Source organism: Sturnus vulgaris, chromosome 1 (assembly GCF_052056855.1).
Source record: "Sturnus vulgaris isolate bStuVul1 chromosome 1, bStuVul1.hap1, whole genome shotgun sequence".
NCBI lineage: Eukaryota > Metazoa > Chordata > Aves > Passeriformes > Sturnidae > Sturnus > Sturnus vulgaris.
The window spans coordinates 121,355,544-121,375,507 of NC_142243.1; the positions used below are offsets into that span (position 1 = coordinate 121,355,544).

Below are 19,964 nucleotides of genomic sequence, written 5' to 3' on the forward strand. Positions count from 1 at the left end.
CTGAGCCATGTGCTTCAACAGGCACAGAGAGAGGAAGCCAGAGCTAAGCTGTCAGGGCTGCTCAGAGGGACATCTCTAGTTACCTCAGAGCATCGTTTATACTTCACCTGAACAAAGTGCTAAACCTTAACTTTGGCATGAATAAGAAGCAATGGCAAAAAGTGGGACGTTTATTTTTAATAACTCACTTCCTTTTTGACCTTTCCCTGGATGAAACGTATCTATCTACTTTTAAATAAGTTGGCAGCCTGGGATCTTCTATATTTTAATGCAGGATGTTTGTGGGACTAAAACAGAAGGGCGTGTTCAACCAAGTTTTGCTTTGGTGTTTTAAATTCTTTTGATTGTTGCACCTGATTACGCCTATGGATCAAATCATCTACTACAAAAAAGTTCTCCATCTAGAACTTTAAGTACTGTGTAACCTAGTTAACTAATCATGCTCTTCACCATGTAGAATTAGAACTGGGTTTCCTGCCCTGCTACTCAGAGCCCTCTTTCTGTAGCCATCATCTCTCTTGATGGGCACCTTCTGCAGTAACAGCTGATCAGTGCAAGAAACTCATGCTTTCCAGAAATAAAACCTTAACAGAAGCTAAGTTTAAAGTATAGGGTTTCTCCTGCATTTTGGACAAGACTGGCCAAAAATCTCACCTTGTTCAAAAGTTGTCTTTGTGTGTACCCAAAACATTCATCACAAGATGCTCAGAGACATTTCCCTCTCAGCAGACAGGAGATAAATGTTTGCCATAATCCTCACAGATCCCTTCCAACTTAGGATATTTTAGGAATCTGAACTTTCTAAATCAAAGTTCTTTAATATGTGGAAATTGATGCCTATTATAAAGTAATCTCTGTTTTCAATCATAGCACTTCTAACAGTTATTTTGTAATGAAAGACAAAGAAAAACTATTTTCTCGAGTGGTAATTATAATAATTATTTCTTTCATCTCAACTTATGAAAACTTCATCTAGAAATTAACCAGTCATCTGAAATAAACATGCACAAACCCCTGGCTCCCTGTTTTGCTTCATAAAATTAAATATCTGCACTCCACCCTATCTATCCTGAAGAAACTGAAGGTGAGATTCACCTTTCTTTTATTTATGTTTTCAGAAAACCCATTCAGACAGATAAACATTAGAAATATTCTTTCTGCAAGGTGAGGATATCCAGTTTTATATCTGCAGTGTCACCAAATGACAGTTCTACCTTTGCACTCTATGTGCCCACCCCTAAAGTGTAAAACAAAATAATGCTGCAGTGTAAGATGGAGCAACAAATTCTTCAGGAAAAATAGTTCTAAACAGAGATAGATACCATATGTCTTTCTAATTACTAGCACAAACAAACAATATTGATGGATTCCATTAGTGGAAAAACTGCTTTGCAACTTGCATTACATATATTAAAAAAAAAATCCTTGATATGAGAAGTAGCTATTTCCTCTCATTCCTGCTACAAAATCATAACTCAGTAAGGTGGTACTGTATGGCAAGATGAGGATCTACAAATTAGTCCTTATATCAGCTATTTTTCTAATTTCTATGTATTTCTTTGTGTGCTTCCATATGTCATATGGTTACAGAAAAACACCTAGATATAGCCATACATGCTGTCCTAACACAAATTCTAGAATGGCACTGGGGAATCCAGTCTTTTGCTGAGTCAGCTGCTGTAGTAACATCCCAAAACAACATTGCAATTTAATTCTAGTCATTTTTTAAACCTTATTACCTCACAAATTTAGGTAGCCTCAATGAATTATAAACATCAAGGGAAAAATAAGATAGTAAAAAGCATGCCAGCTGTGGACAATAACAGAAGAAGCAACAATGGACTTCTACAAAGGCAAAATGGAAATGTCTCAATGCTGTTCTGTAGTACAGTCAAATTTTTTTAAGAAGAAAAAGTCTTGGTAGGATATCTTTGCTTAGATCTGGGTCTGCAAGAAGGTACATATTAACCTGATGAATTTCCTGCTGAATTCAATGGGCCATTCAAATGTACACTGCCACTTACCTCAGATATGTTTGCAAACCAAAGCCACATGTAGTGGTAGGTAGTATAAGTAGCATTCTTAAAATTGTCTGGGTGATTTAAAGCCTCACAGCCTTTTGACAATGCCAAATCCTCAGGGAAAAAAAAGGTCAGATTGTAAAAAAAAAATTGTTCAGTGATCCCCTGAAGTCTTCAGCCCCAAAATAGGAGCTTCTGTTCCCATTTAGAGCTGAGGAAAAGTTAAATCCCTTGGGAAAAGCAGTGCAGTAAGAGCTCACTTGGTATGGCAAGAACTAGAAGACTGATGGAGGGGAGCTTGGACACCTACCTCTACTCAGATGGGTAGTTCCTCTTACTCCATAGGGTAAGCAGGGTCTGTAAAAAAAAAAACAAATATGGGTTTTGAGCAGCAGTTTTGTGGATGTGCACTAAATGATGGGCTTAGGCACCTGAAAAAATACCCTTTTTTGGAGATCAGTACAAATGCCTTTGTGCTAATTATACTAAAAAGTGTGAATTTCTTTTGCTGTGATTCTTCCTCTGACTTCAGGAAAAAAACCTATTATCTGATGCATTACATTTAAATACCTTTTGCATGAGATGAATATAAAATGAATAAAATAACCTAACTCTGAACTCAGCCTTGTTGTCATGCTGTGTGACACACACCTTTGCTACCTTCCCTCTCATAAGAAATGTAACCGATTTCTATTTTTATTTCTGATATTTTAACTCTGTTAATAGAGTTGTTAAAGCAACTGCATGGAACTAGACCTTTCAACACATTGAGGAATAAGTCAGATGAAGAATTAAGATGTTGAGTTGTTCTTTGTCTCTTAAAAAAGGGAGGTTAACATTGAATTCCTTGTAACTTCAATGCAAACATGGGTACTGATGAGCATCACCCATGTAAGGACAAGAGTCTGTTCTTGATGGAAGAAGTAGTGCAAAATATCTTTTGTCACTTGCATTGGAAAGAATTTATGGGAAATATGATAAAAGACAATCCACAATCAGCTTATGATCTTAGAAGTAGAATTTCTATACACACGTTCATTTTTAACTGATCTGCTAAGGGACTGAATTCTTGGTAATCCCTGAGGACCACTGCATGATAACTTGATTTAGACTAGTTTGTAGCACTTAGGAATTACCTGTCTTCTACCTTACCTTCTACCTTCCTTGCTGAAGCAGACATATATAAAAACCTACATATGCATTTTAAACACCAGGATAAATTCCACCTTCACCTGTCGTGAATGTCGGCCAATGTCGTGTTTTCAACAGCATTTCTTATCATTTCACTAACAACTAATTCTGATCTTATACATTTATATAGTGTCAAAGTGTCAAATATCTGTATAGTGTTGGACTTCTTACAGTATACATTTCTATCCACAGTGGAACAAAGTGGATTTTTGTGTTCAGCATGTACATTCACTTCCAGTGAGTGCTCCTCCATTCCTTTTACCCAGTCACAGCCAGCCTGCTTACCCAATACCCATTGCTGTGGAGCACTGTCCTCAAATTAAAGTGATGTCAGTCCTACATATCTCATCACCTTTCCTCTTCTGCTAGGTGCTGCAAGTGAGCCCCCATTAGGTATGCAACATGCATCACCTATTTTAATACACTGTGTATCTTTTCAGTATTTACTACTTTTTAAATGCATGTAGATAGGAAGATAAACAATAAAAGAGGTTGACTCCTGTCAAGTGAGAACAATGAGTGCTACTTGATGAAAGAGGGATGAGGAGATGATTGATGATGAACAGGAAACCTTCAGCCAACTCTCCAGTATTAATAGCTTGCTAGTTCCTTGAACCCACACACTTTGAAGGGTGGCTTGAGAATATAGGTTCCCTCATTTTATCTGTTAAGAAACTGAAGGGCAGAGAAAGAAGGAGCTTTTACCAAAACCCGTTCAGTACTCTCATTGTCATTCAAGGTTGAGAAGCCACTATGAGAAGTCATTAAGGATAGCTAAAATATTAACCAGTGCTACCTTAGACAGCAGAATATACTTGACTTGTCTGTGCTGGTTTTGGCTGGAGTAGAGTTTATTTTCTTCACAGCAGCCAGTATGGGGCTGTGTTTTGCACTTGTGTTGAAAACAGTGTTGGGAACTCGGGAATTATTTAGTTATTGCTGAGCTGTGCTTACACAGCAACAAGGCCCTTTTTGCTTCTCATGACACCCCATCATCAAGATTGGTGCTCATAGATATTCCAGCTATAGTTTTGGAAACATATTCCTAAGGCAGACATATTCCTCTCCACAGGTCAGAGGTATTGACTGGTCCTGGTTGTTATTAAGGACCATAGTCAGAAACACGACACGGCTTCTTTCTGGTCCTTGTGTCTGTTTCTTGCCATGGAAACCAGGATCTGGGGAAAGACATCAAGATGATCTGTTCATTCCTGGATCTCTAATATGCTCTAACATGCATTTGTACTCACAAATTAGAAAGTACTCTGAGGATGTGCAGTTTAAATACACCACTAGTGAACATGAGGAGCTTTAATAGAGCACATTGTGTTTTTACTCACAGCTTCATAAACCATTTCCTAGCCTGAACTAGCAAGAAGCCATGGGCTCCAGACACATGTTGGTCTTTGGCTCTTCTCCCCACAAGTTGTCCCCATGTGAAGTTGCTTTCCTTTGGGCTGCTGGGGCAGAAGAACTGGGGGTACAAAGTGCAGCAAAAATATAGCATGGAGGTTGGGCCCCGCAGGCCCAATGATTCATCTGACACATTTTGAAGGCCCTTGACATGCTGAATATAAATTTGTATCTCCAAAGGTGTGGTTCCTGTTGGAAGGTCTACAGAAGTATTAAGTTCCCTTGGCAAAATGCTTCTAAAACAATCAACAAAATCTTCTTAAAAGAAGCAAGATTGAGACAGCTATCCTCCTGAGAGTTTTCTTTATGGGCAATTTTTGTGAGGTTTTCCTGTTTTATTGATCTTCATCCTTTGTGATACTGTACATTACAAAAAGCTGGAGATGTAAAGAAAGAAGTAAATATCTGCAAATTTTATCTCACTGCTTAGGTTAATTTCTCACAGTCCAACTACTTCATTTCAGCAGACTCAGTTCAGTTCTAACAAAAATATGGATTTTTTTTATATTGGAGAGCTTTTATTCCTTGCAACAGCTGACTCTTAAATTCCTTTTTTGTAACAATAATATGGAATATTTTGCTGGTTTGTACTATCACTTCATATAAAAAGCATTGCCTGTTTGTACGTATAGTTGTGCATGTATGTACATAAATTAGAAAGCTGCAGCTCTAGATAACAGCTTTATGTGGATTTGGATTACTAGATCTAAATCTTTACATATAAATATCATGTGGGCATTGTCATATTAAATATTTAATGCATTCTGGAAACTGCCAAAATGAATAGTATATAAAGACAAAAATGTCAAGTTAGAGTTTAAAAATAAAGTCATTACTTTCTAGCATTACACACAATTACTTTGTATCTCAAAGAAGTATGTCACACTTGTATTTTCAAAATTGGCTTTATTCTTATCATAAGGTTATTAAGAAAAGGAAAGTAAAAGTGCATGATTACTATCCAGAGGTTTTACCCATACCTTCATTCTTACATCAAAATAGGTTCTATTTTTCAAACACGTCCCTCTAATGCAATTCCAAAGTCCAAATTTAATAGAAATGAAAGGAAGCATTTTATTTTCAGCCTTGAATAACTGTTTCTTTAAACAATACTAACATTTTTTAACTAAGCAAGATGTACCCCTAATTATTTAAAAATCCACAAAATATCCGGTGACCACAAAAGGAATGCATTTTCCCATGGCACATCGGAATAATTTTTTTTTTTAATTAATTCATAATCAGTATAACATTCCTGTCTGAAAGAAGTTGGCAGATTTTTGTTTATAGTTTCAACAAAGAGCGCATGTTGTTTTCATCAAAGGCGCCTCAACACGTAGAACCAGACAGTACAGCAGATGCTACTGCGTCTTCATATTGAGTTTGTATTTTGAAATAAAAGATGAACTTTGCTTACACGTTCTTTTGTGTCAGAAATCACCCCTAAGCTCTTCCTCTGAGCCTCCCCTTCCCAGCTCTCCTAGTGAGGGAGCAGTGCTCACTGCGGGCCTGTCCCACTTAGCACTTGTTACTTGATATGCATATGAATCACCACCACCTAAAGTAGCTCATTTTAATATTAGGAACTGGTATTACAGGCCGTTTAAAAGAAAGAATTATGCTTCAACCTGTCCTATGAACAGAGGAGGAATAATAAAAAACGTGCAGTTCTCTGTATTTCATCACAGGTTTTAGGAAGACTGACATAAATACTGTAAAATGTTAATTCGGCAGCAACTTTATAAACAAAATACTATTATTTTCCCTTTGCCATCCATCCAAAGAACACTGGAAAGAGTGTAGAAGTAACATATGGCCAGACATCTTTCCAAATACAATCCAAATACTGTGCTATATCACCTTAAGACTTACTTTGGACAGTGGTAAATATTACAATTTGGCCTAAAGGGAAGAAAAGAGATGGTAGGGATGATCAGTGTGAAAGAGCAAGGCTGAAGTTAATTATGTCTTGTTTGATCTGAAGATCTCATTGAGATTTCTTCTTTTACTTCTTGCTTCTTTACTTCTTAAGTCAAAACATATTATGCACTGTGCTGTGGGTCGATGAAGGCTTGGATCTCAGCACAGCTGGCAGTCAGGTAGCCAGTGCTGTCACAACCAGCCAGCTGATACAAGCACCCTATGATTCCAGGGCGGAATTCCAGGGTCCTGTGCAGGGATCTTTCCAAAATTACCACTTTCCTCCTTTTATTCTCCCCAGGTCCCAGACACGTGACTTACACAATATTTGTGGCTGTGTTTGCCTTTACTTCTACCTGCTGGATTTACTGCCTCTAAGAGTAGGAGATGTTGCTTCCTCCTACTCTCTGCTCAGAATTCCTACCATAGCTGTGTTTTCTGAAACTGTCTCTCACCTTCTTGCCTAGCTTTGAGTTCTCCTCTCTCACAGTTCACTAAGAATCCCCTTGATAGGTACTCAATAATGGTTTCAGAATATATTCATAGGCATTAGGCCATTGGTGGTGGCTCCAGAAGGTGGTCATCTGCCCAAACATGGGACACTTGTGCCAAGAAGTGACAACATCCGCGTAAAATGTTAGGGAATTAAGCATCCAATTAGAGAGCACCCACCCCTCACTTTCCCTCTGTTTCTCTCCCTTTTGATCCAAAATAGATACCTGAAGAGTGTATTGTACTGATTAAGGAGAAACAGAAAGCACATCTCACCCTCTCTCTCTTCAAGCAGGGCATGATAATCAGCAGTTCTGCTGATGCTCCCTAAAAGTACTTGCTCGAACAGAAGTATGGCCCTGGCTGGGTTGCCTGTTTTCTGAAGTGTTAGAATGTGTGCACTGTGCTGTGTAAGCATTCTGCTAAATAGATAGCCAAGATACAGAAAATGTTCAGGAACATGCCCAAGGCCATATGGCAATTCAATAACAATGCTGTGAATTAAAAACAAGGTTGAAGTATTTCAAAGAGAAATATTTTCTCACAGGGAAAGAAGGCCTTTATCAACAATCCTGGGGAAAGTAGAAAATTGAGAGCTCTTCAAGTGCTTAATTTTTGCAAAGCTGTTCCTGAGCAATGCTCACCTGTTAAAAAATGGCTTGTTCCGGAACTGGAACTTATTAGCTAAAAGTGGAAACCTACTGATAATCTATTCAAAGGTATTGTGGATGAAAAAACAACATCTCCAATGATTCTCAGTCAATTACTGAATACAGCACAACCTGAAAATCATGAAGTTTTCATGGCAATACATTTTTGTTATTGGTGTGTCGTGTTGATATTTTGTTTTTCCTCAAGAGCATGTCCCCAAAACACAAAGGTCACCTTCTGGCTTGACCCAAGAAGACATGGGAGCATGTTTCCTCTGGATGCATATATGGCCTCAGCAGAGGTAGCTGGAATTTGTCCTGTCCCAGCTTCCTCTGCCACAGTTTCAGCTTCTGGTTCCTGTCCTACACATGAAGCTCAAACATTTTCCACGTTACTGATCCAATTTTTATGCATCTTAATTATCATGGCTACTTCACCAACAAAACATTTGGGAAAGGGCTCTACCTGTGTTAAGTGTGTCTACACAAGAATGAGCTCCCACATCCACAGCAGCTACGGGACAGCTGCCAGGTTTGTATGTGTGGTGCTGAAAGAGAAAATGTAGCAGTGTCTCCTTCCATTTTGGGGCACCTCAGGAGACCCATCACCTTATGCAGCTGACAATTTCCCACAGCCATAAGAGGTTGATCCAGACAGATGTTTGACAGGTATAGCCACAGCTGTAGAGCTGTCAGGTCTTAGGAAAAACGTCCATCTCTGATCCACTCCAGTATGGGAGAGATGTGATTTCCTTTCAACATGAGGTCTGTCTCCCTAGTAAAACTAATGAGAACACTTTGTGGCTGGACTGATGGTGATACAGAGTTTGTCTTTCTACTAACATGACATGTAAATGAAACCAGAGCTTCATCTTTCTTTAGTTTTGCATATTCACAAAAGCTCTGGCTAAAGAAACTTATCAATTTTAAAGAAACATTATCTTTTTTTAAAATGAGCAAAACTTTTAAAGTTGCACCACATTTAACTCCATTTTAAATTAGGACTTTTAGATGGTGTGCCTAATCAACTATAGTTAGCTGTAAGAGGCTTAAACCATTCAAAATACGAAACAGAGATGCATTCCTTACATTTGAAAATAAGTTACTGAACATATTTTATATCAAAACTATATCAACACTATGGTTTAATGAAGAAGTAGCAAAATAAATAAATTACACAATCTGTGGTTAATTTAGTAAACATATACATTTGCAAAGATAGTCTCATCACTGACACACAAATGCCTTTGCATAAGCTGTGCTGTGAGACCAAGACAATTATAATGGCCATCCTTTTTCCTTTCAGTGTGGGTTTTACTGAACATGGCCATGCTTTAGTGTTGCTCACACAGACTCTGTCAGTCCCCTCACAGAGGTGCTCTGACAGCCAGTCAGAAATGTCACACCTCCATCCTGGGCTGATTCTCTCTGTCCATGTCATGTGCACTCATTACATTGAGCGGGCTGTGATGCCCAGAGTTGCTCAGGTTATGATCCTGTAAGAGGAGACCATTCTGCCTATTTTCCTGACACATCTGTTCAGTTCTCAAATCTCATCCTGACAGTTTCTATATATCTGTGAACTTGGACAAGGTATTTTCTGACCTCCATAAAGAGTCAGACATCCAGCACCTTGCCCTTTCTGGCAGCAGCAGCCTTCTGTGGAGAGTATGTGTGGGATAAAGTAAGAAAGATTTTAGGGACAGAAATTCTATTTAATATTGCTAACGAGTTGTTTATAGCTGTAAGAGCTGCACTTTCATTCAGAATTTATATACTGGGGGAATTTTTTGAGTTCAGAACACTGGAAAAAACACATTTGTTATTTTAAGAAATAATTCAGGCACTCTGAAGAAGGCATTAGCTTTTCAAGACAGCGTCTCTGTCTGAGACATTTTGAATATGTATATTGGACAAATGGTGTAGATGGGAGGTGGAAGAATAAATGGATGGCAGAACTTCTGATATTGACCAAACACAGCTGCTTCTGCCTCTGTAATGATTCATGACTACAGCTGGCTTTGTGACCTTCCTTACACACACCAGTGGATACTTTAATGAAACAAGTTTTCTTCAGAAATGAATATGAGATGAAAACAATGGTGAAAAATAATTGTGTGGCCTATTGACTTTGAGAGAAAGTCCTTTTTTATTGTAAGATCTTATTGGTGCCATAAGATGAAAGAAAAGCCTTAAAATCCTTAATATTATATTCCTAAAAAAGCATGTACTTCTTCACATTTATCAGACTCTGTAGATTCAATATTTTTCCTTTAATAAAACTTCATCCCTGTACATTGTTGTTCGCATTCCATAGCAAGCACATAAATGCAGTCAAAAACATGAGTCTTTCACAATAACAAAACTGACAACCAGATTTATCTGAGAGAATTTGACTCAGAGGGAGCACAACAGTGTCACTCAGAGGTATCTTACAGAATGTTATTTTTCAGAATAAATACTTCAAAAAAGTGAAGCAGGATCACAGTGTCCCTAGCTTCCAAGTAGGAGCTATGGGGAAAACAGAAATTAGTTTGTATGAGTAAAATAAAAAAATAGTGCATCTTCAAAACTCAAAAGGGCCTTATGGATAAAATTTGGGTGCTTATTTTTATGCATAAAGCAGTAGTAAAGGACAATTTATACAATAGGATTTAGGCAAAGTGCACTTTCCCTGGAAAGTACACATAACAACAGGAAAGCACTTCTCATAAGGGGCATACACAGGCTATAAATGTTTATTGTGTTATTGACAATTATCTGTTTAAGACTGGGATTACTCGATGAGTAGTTCAGAAAATACTGCACTATGGCTTAATTGCTTCAGTATCTAATTCATTTTTAAAATACCCTGTAGATAAAGAAGATAGGAAAATACTGGCTGCACGTTTCTGAATGGGAATTTTGCTCTAGCTGCCTTCTTTTTTATCAAGGGGGCTTATGTTTGTTTCAATATAAAAAAAATTCTATAATCGTCCTTTTTTTCATATCTACTAAACGCATTTGAATTTTAGCTTACAAGTTAAGATCAGAAATGTTTGTGAATTCATTGCCCTAATAAAGTGACATTAGATGACATTTGTTAGGTCTTTTTGTGCAATTGACAGCTAACTTACAGAGAATAACAAATACTAATGATAACATTGTGGCAACTCATGAGATGCCGTTGATCCCAAGACTACCACCAAAAGAGAGACAGCAATTGTTCTTAAGCTTTCTGGAGAAAAGAAATTTCCTTTATTGCAAAAGAAATTATCTTGTGAATGGATACTCTACAGATTCAGAAGTCTTATTAAGAAGCCTGGTTTGTTCAAAAACCAAGGAAGAATCATTTCCTGTAACAAATTTTCCAGTGTAAAATTTAATTATCAAGTCATTGGCTTCTAACACTTCCCTTGCAACTATTCCAAAGACTGATGGACTTACCACTCAGGAAGCTTTATATATATTCAGACTGTATTTTAGGCCATTAAACTTAATTTTAATGCACTAAATAATTTCTTGTGAAGGCCTGACCCTCTGAATATTCCAGACCAGTATCATATTGTACACTTTTAGGTTTTCCACCTAATCACCATGACAGAGACAATTTCTTCTTTCCCCTTTTCAATCTTTAATTTATTTATATTAAGATTGTGGAGGAAAAAATGAGAAATCTTTTATTCAAAGATAGATTGCAGAAATCAAAAACTCCCAAGCACGATTCAGCCTTGAGAGGCAGGGACCAGGAATGTTTTTGAAATATGAAAAAAACGTTCTTAAGTAACATATATGGAAAGGCAGTTCTGAGGATGTGATTGAGTTAGAAGTTATTGCATGACCCTTCTTCTGCTCTCTGTATTTGCCAATATCTTCCTGATAGTGAGGTAAGACCAATGTAAGAAAAGTCATTGCCCCGTTCCTCTTTGAAAAGATACTCGTGTTTGCAAAGCACTAAATTATAATGGATTTTTAACATACATTCCTGTCTAATGAACTAGTCTATAAAGGCAATATGCTCTTCACTTTCAAATCCCTCATCAAATGATATTTAATGCTAATTATTTGTATTATTAGAGTGCTTATCTGCCCCAATAATAAATTAGGTGCTATACTTGCAGGGGCAAACTCAGTAATGCCTTACAAATGAGCAAGCTTCTTTACTGTAAAGACTTTATGACCTTTTTCATCACAAACTGCAGTATGGAATGTTCCAAAGAAGAGCACATTAGAAAAATTCCCAAACCTATTACATTTGAATTGCATTTCAGGCCTTGTAAAAGTTTAAAATTCAACAGGCAACAACAAAGCTACCTGAGACTCGATCACAGACACAAACTTCATCCTCCTGATTTCCATGGCCCAAGGAGGAGTCTCTTGGGAAAACCTGGCCCCCAAAGTCCCTTGCAGACCAAGTAGTCCCAGACTCAGTGGTCCCAGAGCTCTCAGTGTCTGTGATATTAGCACAGCTACTACATTATTTGTTTTAAATTAGGAATTTAGGAATTCTTCAGTCCACAAATCTGGGGTATCTCAGAACCAGACTCTTGGGTTGTTTAGACTTTTGCTCTTTTAGGCCAGAAACTACTTCGTAAAAAACTTGGAGCAAAGTGAAATGAAACCTCATTTTCCTCTTTCGATATTATGACACTATCCATTGGCTCAACTGCTATTCAGCTTGAATAATTTAAAGCAGAGCCAAAAATCAATAGCATGAAACAAAGGAAAAAACCTGAACATTTTATAATTCTTTCTGTTTTCTAATTCACAGTGAATCATATGAACAAGAATAATTGACAGTCAAGGGTTTATTCACGCCAAATTTGAGAAAGTACATCCATTTCGGGAAAACAATTATGCATGTACTTAAATTTTAAGCAGTTGAGGGGGTCTAAAGTATAGCAACTGTATAAACCTCTGGTAGAAGTACCTCATACATTATAGAACATTCAGCTAAAATCCTGACCTTTAAATCCAGCATTTAGATTATTAATCCCCATAATATAAACCAGTCAGAGATATTTTTTAAATGTGACATATGTGCCTCAGAATGTGCATACTTTTTCCAAAATGTCATCCTAAGGACACCACATTTCTTTTCAAATATTGTTTTACCTATGTACTGTCAACAAAAATACTAAATATGTCTGCCTATATCATCTATGCAACATGCAGAAAATGAGAAGGAGAATTCAAAGTTCCCTCTTTCCAGCCACCTCTGCTAATCTGCCTCTGACTATTCTGCGTGGTTGCTGCTCAGACAGGAATAATGTCATGTCAGCCTCCCAAAGGATCAGCACCAGAAATCGTCACACCCCTGAAAGGGCTCTTTCCTGGGGGGATGAAGAAGGGAGGTGAGGAGGAAGAAGCTGTCCTGCTGCAATCCTGTGGCTGTTGGGAATGTGGGGAGAACACCGGCACCGCAGGCTGAGCTGGGCTGCACCCACAGTGCAGAAAACTCATATTGCAAACCTTGTGTCAATATTGGCACTGACTGCCAACTTGTGTCATAAACTGGCGACAAACAAATATCTTGTGTACAAAGAAACACGGCTCTTCATAAAGCTGTTGTAACTTTCCAAAGTAAAAGAAGCATTCACAAAAAATACAGGCACTGTCTGCCCTTCTCTAACTTTTATATCTTGAGCAGCTGGTCTTTGGATTTGTGTTTTTCCTTAAAGAATTTCTATTCATAGTCATTATCAGTTCGGTGGCAAATGGAAAGGCATTTATTCAAGCTTTTCTAGAATTCAAGCATCACTTAATCAAACAGTATTTCTTTGTATACAAAGGAAAAGAAAAACAACAAATCCAATTTTTTTTCAAAGTCTCTTTTGAGGACATGTACATGTCTGAGCCCAAATCCTAAATCTTATAATCTCTTTGGAAGGGTGACATCAAAGCTTCTAATCTTATTTGCAGAATACTCCAACATCTACAGTTCACTTAAAAATATTAAAATTCTAATGGAAAAGTCAAGAAATGGTGATTTTTATCATCAAAATCTTTCTGAAATAAGCCCTTACAACCTTTAAAGAACAAGTCATTCATTTCCAACATTGTGTAGGCTGTCCAGAGAAAATAGCTTGGCTTTTTTTTAGTTTGGTTTTCTTTGAGTTTTTTCAGAACAAACTAAGCAAAAACTTCACCCACGCCACTAATTATCACTGTTCTGTGAACATGAGATTTCTTTCTCTCAGAGTGTCCTTTAAACCACTTCAAGAATTACTCAAATTAAAATCTCACCTTTTTCTTACAGGGTGAGACCATATTAAATAAGATGCCATTAAAGTTCTGTGCCTTCTTAATTTCAAACTTAAGTTAACATAGCATTGGCATTAGATTTTGTCCATGAAGAAGTAGCCTAACACTGGTACAAACCAATGAAAATGCCTACAGAATTTTCTCTATATGCACCACCTAATAATTTTTATTCATAATTATTTGTGCTACAACATTTCACATCGAATCTATTTGGGAACTATGCAAGGCAGAGAGCATTAGCTGAACAAAACAGTCCACATGAAAGTATTATATTTTTTGCTTCCTTCTCAGCCATTATATTAAAATAGTGGATATAGAACCAGATCAGCCTGTTTGTTCAGCTAACTATTATTTCTCTTTAAATTCCAAAAAGTTTAATGTCTGTCTAATCTTAAATGATAGCCCTAATCAAACTTTCATTGTCTCTTTCTGCCAGCATCTGAAGCGTGCTTAAAAGTAAACAGAAATGATGGAAAGGGAATCCCTATAGCAGAAATTAAGAAATAAAATACAGGGATTAACCTCCAGCCTTGTGTGTCTTTATCTCTTCTCTGCCTTGCAACTAAAGGGAGACTGTTTAACCATTAAAAAAGATTAAAGGTATTAATTAGACTAAGAGATAGAAACCTATCACCCTTCTGTCAGAGCAGACTAGAAATAAACCTCCTTCCAGAAAAAAAAAATTCTATATTTTTAGAGTTTGGTCAAAACAAAAGCCCTGTTGATCAGCTTTCTATATTCCTATTGTTGTCTAAAAGATTAAACAAATGAGCCTGAAATTGAATAAACATTTTGACGAATTTGTGTACGAGGGGCAGAGCCACTACTTCCTCTTTATATCAAAGTAGCAGCACTACACACAAACAAATATAAGTCTGTTGAGATTTCATAAATCTATATAAATAAAACAATGGAAGAAGATTAACAGACAGCCCCCAGCAGTGGAGCTCTGAATTGCCTACTTTTTTTTCTCCCAAAAATGAGGAAACTACACAGTATATTTAAATTATGTAGAAAGTATTGTAAATGTCTTTTGCAGCAGAAACAGATATTATAGCAAACTGCAGCTATATGCCATGTCTAAGGACAGATTAGACATCTTTCAGAGTCAGTTGTCAGTAGAAGATTACAAAATATTATTCAAGACAGAAGACGACTGGCAGAAGAGAATATACTTTTATCCAAGAATAACCCATTTTTGAATTTTTCAAAGTTGTGTGTGATTCTTTTTTAAATTCTTACGGATAAAATAAATTGCAGCTTTCAATCAGACATCCTTATAAAAAGAATGGATGTTAATAAAATACATTCACCCCATCATATGTTAAAGGTGACCCTGTTAGAAAAATAGATTATGATGAGGTTGGAAAATTGAAATGGGCTATATTAAATAGCTCTATTTGAAATATTTTAAAGTCAGCTGCTAAACAGCAAATTGAAAAAAAATTATATTAAAGGTCACAATCAAAGAAATTCTTTGGACTGATAGTGTTAGTTAGTAAAAGTTAAATCACTATTTTACTGAAAAGTCCATATATATACATATATATATATATATATATATATATATATATATATATATGTGTGTGTGTGTGTGTGTGTGTATGTATATACACAAATATTGAACACACACACATAAGTCACAAAATATTCATGCATAACTACCTTTTTCTTTCTGACTTAATTATTCTGTAAATAGTGTTATGACTCTAGGGCAAAGTACACCGGATTTGCACTACTCTTAGAGGCAAAAGTTTGGCTCCCAACTTTTAAAATGCAATAGTTCTTTACTTATTTAACAGCAAATCAGACAACAATGTCAGAAAAATTAAACTAGAAAGAAGCAGAACAATAGAAGAACTTATCCCAATGCTCTTTTAGCTGCTGAATGAATCTCGGTATCTCACACAGGTGAAATATGAATAGCAGAATGGGAAGGATCTTTTCTAAATATTTTTGTTTCCAAGCAAGATAAGCTGCATTTTCTGAAATCACTTCAGGATAAATTTGAAATTCTTTGGGGATAATTTTTTAAAATGGAAAAAACTAATATACTGAGGCTTTTTTCTCCATCTTATAAGGTGATTCTAAAATGGGTCAGAGAAGACAAATAGCTAAATATTGACGCTCATATGCAGAGCTTCAAAACAAATTAAAAAAAAAAATAATAGCTTTGGGATTAGTAGTCAAACAAGCAATTTTGAAGATGTCTCACCACCCTCATAATAAATAATTTTTTCCTAGTATCTAAACTAAATCTGTCCTCTTTCAGCTTAAAACCATTTCTGCTTGCCCTTCCAGTCGCTGCCCATGTAAAGTCACTTTCTCTTATTTACAAATCCCCTCTATGGACTAAAAGGCTGCAGTGAGGTCTCCCTAGAGCCTTCTCCAGACTGAACAGCCCCAGCTCTCTCAGCCTGTCTCCCTCAGAGAGATGCTCCATTCCTTCTCCCAGTCCAGCCCATTGTGCAATGGGAATAAAAGCTGTGGCTGGTAGGCAACCCCACGAAAGGAGCATCCATCGCCTCATCCGTGACCTTGCTGATGAAATCCAAGTTGTCTCTACCCACTTGGTCAGAGTGTGCAAACTGAGTTTTCCAAAGGCACAAAAATTGGTCAAACACAAGATTGGCAGGAGACACAGCCACAAAAAAGAGTACAGAAAGCTCCTTTTCTACTAAATGCCTTGCTCCAAAGCTGAGGGACGCTTGAGCTCTTCAAAGAGAAATGTACCAGAAATTTCCTTTGTTTTCTTGTTTTGGGTTAAAAGGGTACTTCTGCTGCTTTTCAAACCTGCTTACTGAAAATAACCAGAACGTTTTTGAAAGGAACTTCAAGAGAAAAACAGAATAAAAGGAAAGAAATCAGCTGAAGCAAATACCCATTTGGGAAAACTTCAACCTATGTACTTAAAATCTAGCAAAACTTTCACAAGCAGAAACATTTTTCATAATATGGAGTATAACTAATGCATACGAAAAATATCAAAGACCATGCCATGGTAAAATGCTCCAGCATCTATGCTGAACAGCATCCGAGGAAGGAGATAACTCTAGCAGAAACTGGGGTTTGGTTCTCTCCAGTACTCAGGGGCCAGGGCAGGTGGTACAACCGTGACCCTAAGGCAAGGCTGCAGCTGTTGAAGGGAAGCCTTAACCAACCTATTACTGTGTAATAACACCAGCCAGGAATATGTGGATATCCTCGGATCAATATTCTTCTGCCCATCAACCTGGGCAGCATTTCTCATGAGTGATTGTAGGTGTTGCCTTCCAAGTGTGAAAGAAAGATTGCTGGTGAGACAGAAAATGACGTCAACACCAGGATCGCTTTCAGCAGGTAAACCTGGACATTGCAAACATATCAAAAGCATGATTCAAAAAGAAAATGCACACAGAAAAACCCTAAGTGTTTTTAATCTCTCTATAAAATGTACCAAATAAACTTTTTAGTTCCCTTAAGATGTGAGAAGAAACTAGCATTTTCTTCACTGATATCATAAATATTTCTTTTCTTGATGCCTCTTTGCAGTTCATGCAATGAGAAATTGTGCCTCTTCAAAATTGTAACGTTCTCAAGAAACTTACACTGAAAAATAGATATATGGAAAATTCCATCCTCCACACAAACTATGGGCCTTCTTTTGGTCCTATAATAATTTATTTACATTTGTTTTCTCTTCTGTGGAACAAGAAGCTTTTCAAGTCTAGGTATCATAATGTTTACAAAACTATACCCTCTCAATTTCACCATCTGTAAAATGGAAATGGTTAAATTCCATCATGTCTTCAGAAGGGTAGGAAGGACTGCATATCCAGGATTAAGGCAAAAATCAGTTTTAGCTCTTTGACTTGAAAGTCAAAACTGCGAATAGAGTATTTGGGGTGATCTGTAGAAAAAATGTTGTGAGTTTCTTGAGAGGGGAAATAATACATGAAGATATTTATTAACTTCACAGATCAATTTTTTTTTGTTTGTTGGATTACAGTGTTAATACATTCAAATAAGAAAGACATTTTGCACATTATTATGCACATCTTCAGCTAGAAGAGCAAAAAAAAAAAAAAATTCATCATTTTTTTTCTAATATTTAAGAAAGAAACAAAAAAACCCCAAAGGTTTTTCATGCCTTTTTAGTGAGAATTTACAAAGGCTGCAAACTTGCCGTGCCATGGTCCAAAGCAAATTAAAATGTCTGAGTTACTATGGAAAATGCTCAAAACAAGATTCATAAAATGGACATTCTAAAGGAACATTGGCTCTGGCAGTGACAGTGACTGCCTCTGTAATAATGTATTTCAAATTATTTAGCTGACTAAGTGCTTCAAAGAACACAAGAAAATATCAATTTTTAAGTGCTGGTTCAGCTGAGCATTTTAGATGAACGTAGCCTCCAAAACATTTTAGATGGCTCTCCTTCCCAGACAGAGAGGTTTTGACACCCTTCTCATGTACCAGCACAACAGAGCTGATTTCAGTGCTGTTAGTCCTGTGTGGTAACAGTGTACATGAGAGGAGAACCAAGCTCAGCACGGGTAATAACCCACCAGCACACTTCACATTCCTGTGCACCATCCTGCTGATGAATGAGCTGCTGCATGGCTCTCTGAGGGCTGGTGACTTTTGAATCAAAATGATGATATGATTGTGCTGCTGCATTTGCATGTTCTTGCACCTTCTAAATTTAAATGAAAGCAGTGCCCCCCCCAATAAAAAAATTTTAAAAAGCATTTTTTAAACACGAAGAGTAGAATGCATCCATTCTAATAAGATCCAATCTAATTCACATGAGTTAATCATATTGCTATTGTCCTACCTGATAAGCTTACCTGTAGCATACAGAATAGGATGCTCGAGACACTTCCTAAATCCTGACTATGTTCTGCTAGAACTTCCTTTTTCCTCTCATCCCCTGTTTTATATCGTGGGCAAATGTCCAGCTGACCAGCCCCTCAGGTGAAGGATCTGGTTATTCAAACACAGCCATAGTAGGACTGCAAGCTCTCATTTCCCTCTGCCTCCCATAGATCCTATGGGTAGGATTCCAGCTCCCAGTTTCCTCTGCCAGTGGCACATCTAAGGGTGTCTTAAACTCACGCTTCTGCTGATCTGTGCAGGACCAGGAACAAAACAAACCCTGCATTGTGACCATTCCTAACCAACCAGAAAAAGCAAACTAAGCACAAGCAGTCTCTGCTCAGCTCTGAAAGTGCTGTGCCACTGTGAGCTCTTCAAGCTGCAGACGATTGATAACAATGGGATTTAATTGTTTTTATAAAGAATGCAGTTATCTATGATCAGCAGGTACAGTAGAGAGATTTAAATTCAAATTTATACCAATGCACCTTTGTGAAAATGTGCCTACATGTGTGCAACACACCCAGTCTTAGGGAAAGAGCTTATTCTTAAACCTAATTCTAGGTCAGTGAACCTTAGTTCATAAGAACAATATCATTCTAACAATAACCTGGATTTATTGCCCTAGAAATATAATATTAATAAACATCAGTGATGAATGTGATAGTCCATTCATAACTGCTTGCTGATTATATTTAGTACCAGAGAATGTTTCAGTATGTTATGGAGGAAGGACTGTACTATCTATTCATTTAAAATGTTTTTTTTTCCTTCTCCTCCCAAGATCTGGAGAACCTGAATGCAAATGTTGGCACAGCCTGTCACACACAAAATCTTGGCAGCTGGCTATGCTGTGCAATAGAGATATTGAATTCAATATAAACAATGTTGCAACATTTCAAGATGCTTATGTATTTTTTTATTATCTTGTCCCCTTCTGTTTACAGTCATTCTTGCATAGTCTGTCATCAATAGAAATTTAGCAGGTTTTGGGTTGGGTTTATAATAGTACTTGCACTACCTTATGAAATGAAAAGCAACAAGAAATAGTCTGGCACACATGTACTGAAGCCATTTATAGATTCCACCTTAAGATCTGACTTGGAAGAGCTCCATAAAAACCAAATGCACATCTCAGGCCAAGAGGCCATCTCATTTTCAATTATCACAAAGCCAG

At 37.1% G+C, this 19,964-nt stretch overlaps 1 long non-coding RNA gene across 2 annotated transcripts in view; it reads right to left on the reverse strand.

Moving 5' to 3' along the window:
• Nucleotides 1-19,964, reverse strand: part of LOC148225468 (uncharacterized) — a 190,845-nt gene that overhangs the window by 66,188 nt on the left and 104,693 nt on the right. For both annotated transcript variants that reach the window (XR_015807541.1, XR_015807540.1), the window contains exon 3: nt 2,332-2,378. This is a non-coding gene — a long non-coding RNA (uncharacterized LOC148225468). The remainder of the gene's footprint in view (nt 1-2,331; nt 2,379-19,964) is intronic.